A 4844-nucleotide genomic window follows, 5' to 3' on the forward strand; every position below is an offset into this window, starting at 1 on the left:
TCTTTCTCTCTCTCTCTTTCTGTTCACTGCTGTGAGCCTGTCTGCATCTCATTTACAGTCACATATTTTCACCACCATTTCTCTAAACCCAGGGATGTGTGGCTTGAAGGTTTTTGAGTGTTGTGTGTGTGTGTGTGTGTGTGTGTGTGTGTGTGTTTGTGTGTGTGTGTGTGTATGTGTGTCCATGCTTAGCTTGTTAATTAAATCTACATTACGCCCTGTTTAGCCTTTAGGGTTTTGATCTCCCCACTGTTACTGGGTGACATACTTTAGATGCTGTTGGCCCAGGGCATGGAACTAAATAAAGTGCTAAAAATATTTATTAGGGCATTTACAGAGCCCATGCTTGGTCAAGGCATAGCATGTTGTGCCAAAGAGGCTTAGATTCAGGGCCCAGGGAAAATCACGTAAAATCACCCGAGTAGTCACATAAAGGCTGCCAGCCCCGTTCCCCTGCTTTATAGCATCAACAGATCTGAACAGTAAAATAGCAGGTTGGCTTTTTAATTTGTCCTGACCGTTCTGAGTCCACGCCCCCCTTCCCCAGCATTCCCCGGGAAGATTGTGAGGAGGAGCCGTGCCAGGAGTCATTTAACCGTTAACATCCCCCAGAATCAAATTCCTCTGAACCCTGATGTCACTCAAATTCTGGAGAGAAGGAGGGAGGCTGCATGGTGATGCAAGTACTGTCTTCCTACTTTTCCCTTTTCTGTGGATTTCAGGCTGATCACACAGGAGGTGTTAAGATCATGCAGATCCCTCTGAAGCAGTGTCAGCATTTCAACACAATGGAAAACAAATAAAAAAATGAAAGATAAAAGTTTAAAGTCACTTTAAAAAACGTCTTATACTCCCATAAAGAATAAAGGCTAGCTATAAAATGTCATACATTTTAAAAATTCTCTCAAATTTAAGAGAGCTCCAGAGGTCTCTCAAGTTATTTAAGAGTGGATTACTGAATACACCTTCTGTGCAATATACCATTAGTCATCATCCATATCATGTTAGCTGAAGTAATAGGTACTGTAAACAGGGTCATTTTAACATTCGATAGGATCTTACTCCCCTCTCTTTTTTAGCTTTTATCAAGGGTGTGAACAACAAGAATAATGCTGACTATTTTGTTAGCAGTCACTTTCAAAGCAGTTTCATTCACTGCATGTGGCAGTGCGGCGATAAATTCTCCTCATTATATGATTTCTCTGATGCACCTCGTCTACCAGCAGCAGAGTTTGTTTCCTGCTTCAGTTTGTTTTTCATTTTGTTTCTATTTAATTCAAATTATTGCATCCTTGAAGTTACTTGAATGTTGGAGAGAAGGAGGGAGGCTGCACTCCAATTATGAATCCTTATTTATATATTGTAAATAATGTAGGTTGTTATTAATTTTACATATTAATAGCCAGAGGGAGTATTAATGATTTCACACACATAGAAATAATACATTTTTATTAAAATAAAAATATTTTATTTTTTTGTGTGGTAGATTTTATTTCTCAAAACAAAAATAATTTTTTTTTAAATGTAAGGATTTAAAAAAAAAAAAAAAAAAAAAGACTGAACAAATATGGCAGATGTAGAGAAATCCTTGTCTCTGATTGGCTATTCCTGCACAGAACATACATGAGATCGATCGTGATTGCTTGAGATTGCTTATTGTTCACACTCAACGAAGAATGTTCTCATAACAGAGAGCGACCCTGTTTACATCAGCTAGTTTGTAATATGACTAATACTAATAAAACTACTACTAATAATAAACTTTATTTATAAACTACTTTTCTTAACAATGTTACTAAATGCCTTACAAAAAGAAAAGAAACCATGTTTTGAAGTATTGCATTAGAAAAGGCTGATGGAAACAGCAACATTTGAAAAAACATCTTCAATTTCACAAAAAGCATTTTTTGAAAAAGAGTTAATGTGCTGAATAGAGGATGGAAACACTTTTGACGAAGAACTTCTTACATAATGAATATTTAACTCACATTACTGATCCGCTGTTTCTGTTGTCGGCATCCTCTCAAATATTCCCCTCATGAGCGTAAACATGACCAATACTAGTTCACATGATAGAACAATTACAACTTTCCCAATTTAAACAAATTACTGAAAACGTTCCTCTATTTTCTCGCATAGATGGCCAAGGTGGCAAACTCTACTTCTTCTACTCTGTTTATTATGGCCATGTGTAACGTAGCCTACACCGCCAACTTCTGACCAAACTACACTTTGTGTAGCCTAATTTATTCGCTCCAAACCAGTTGATGGAAATGTGCCTAATTTGCATTTTTTCTTTTTTTCTTCTTTTTTGTGCCATTTTAAAAGTTTGCTTACAATTCACTTGACATTAGATAGAAACACAGTTGGTGAGGGCGAGAAAAAAGAGACAAAATGGGAGGAAAAGCCGAAGAAGTAAAAAGGATGAGCATAAGAGAAGGAGCAGATGAGAGGCGGCGCGGCCTGGGAAGGGAAAGCGGGGGGTGAGGGTTTGGGCTGGAGAAGAGGAGGCGGTGGAGGCCAAGAGGCCTGGAGGTGTCGGTGGTGGAGGAGGAGGGTGAATCCAGGCTGACCCCTGTGTCTGTGTGTGTTGTTGTGTGTCTCAGTGGGTTTCCTCTGCCCTGGCGCCAGCTGGAAATGCCTCCACTAAGCAGAGGCAGTACACACATCATCCTCCATTCACCCCCATTCAGTCCCCTTTGATGAGAGTAACACTATACATGCCCAGCGCGCCTCACAGATCCTATCAAGCTGCTGTTTAAGGGCGGGAGCGAGAGCCAGGGCAGCTGATCATAACTTATCGAGTGTTCGGACGCACTGTCATCCAGTTTCGTTGCCCGCAGAGCAAATAAAAGCGAGCACAATTGAGGAGGTTTTGTAATTGGAGTGATGTTGTTGCAACAGAGGTGGAGGTTTCATGAGATACACTGCCACCTAGGGGTCATCTCCCATGGTTGCAGAAAGGAATGTGGTGCAAGGCTGTGTCCTCTCTTATGTTTTCTTAAAATTCATTAAAGTAACTACAAATCTGGTGTGTGGAGACATCATAATGCTCATCTTTTATCACTTCAGTAGGGCCTTTTACCTTGCTGACCATACCTTGAATACTTGCTATTGGGTTAGTCACTTGGGTTAGTCACAGTTGCTCTTTAAAGCTGATCCTCATGATGGTCTTTTTAAAATGACTCAGTAGCCATGAAATTAGTCATTAGCTTTTTATCCTGCCGTGATGTTGCCCTCATGCAACAAAAACTTCACCAGTAAACAATTATCCGACCGACACAGCAAGGTAAAGGCCCAAAGCTGCGGCCCAGACATGCCATGAGGAAGAAAAACAACCCGCTCTGCTTTGCTTAGATTTAGTTTGCTTTGTTCTGGCCATTACGGAGCCGAAATATTGTCATTACTCATAGACCAAATCATTTTACGACATCCTGCAATTAAACTTTAAGCTAATAGGTTAATGAGACAAATGGAGTTTGAACGCTGGAAGTTGGTTTCTATTAGTGATGGCATTGCAGGGAGAAGTGCACTGTTGCACGCTCTACAAACATACACACACACACACACACACACGTTTTCCTCTCTCTCTCTCTCTCTCTCTCTCTCTCTCTCTCTCTCTCTCTCTCTCTCTCTCTCTCTCTCACACACACACACAGACACACACACACACACACACACACACACACACACACACACACACACACACACACACACACACACACACACACACACACACACACACACACTCATGCAAACACAAACACAGAGAACAGACTGGTTTGATTTAGGTTTTGTGGTCCCCTCCCGCTGAAGCCTCAGACAGGCAAAGAGGACCAGAGCAGAGTGAACTCCAGTTCAGCCTTAGCCGGGCTGTCTCTGCTAAGCTTCAAGTTGAAACCATCCAAATTGGGTTTAATTTGTGTTTTGCTTTGCCAATTATCGACCCGCAGAGCTGCATGGCAAATGGGGATGAATGAGCCTTAGATGGGTCTGGTGGAGAGGAAGGTCACTGCGTGATTAATGGGGATCTATTGAATCCGTGACTCGGCCTGCAAAGATGTAGCAAAGGATGCACATCTGCAGGGAAAAAGATAAGATGTGATACAGCAGACATTCAGTTTGAGATCTGAGACTGAACACAGAGTATAAAACAAAATTAATGTCAAACACTTACTAAAACCAAGAAGGGTTTACCAAACAGTACATTATTTTTTCAATCAACATGGCTGCTGAAAGTTTCCAGACAAGAGGTCTGGTTTCTGTGTCATGTAATACCATTGCTGTGGTATCAGGAGTTTTATGAAGATGTATATGGGCTACTGTCTTTGAACTTGCTGTTCATTGTAATCACTGTAATTATAACATGTTCACATCATAGTGGAGCACTTAAAGAATGAGATGACATCTCATTTCCACAACTTTGAAATGTTCATACGCTTAAAGGATGAGTCTGGTGATAGTTACATTTTTCTTGTCAGCAAATTCCACAAAAACACTAAAACCAATAATGAACTGATCTTACTAACATATCTTGTCTATATTGTCTAAAGCTCTGTGCGAGAGCTCCTAAAAACATCAACGAGCCACACCATTGCACTGGGTGACATGTTCCTTCATTACAATCATCCATCTTGCTGCTATAAACACTCAACTACTAAGTTTATATTTATCTACAGCTGTAAAAACAATAAATGCAATATTTACTCCTGTTTAAGGACATTTTAGGAAATGATATACCTTTTTTTTATTTTAAAGTGAAACATTAAACCTAAGAACAGTTTTTGCAGATCTATACATTTATTGAGTAGGAATCAATGACTGAGTGCCACAGACAGGCGGTG

Source organism: Scomber scombrus, chromosome 2 (genome assembly GCF_963691925.1).
Source record: "Scomber scombrus chromosome 2, fScoSco1.1, whole genome shotgun sequence".
Taxonomy (NCBI): Eukaryota; Metazoa; Chordata; class Actinopteri; order Scombriformes; family Scombridae; genus Scomber; species Scomber scombrus.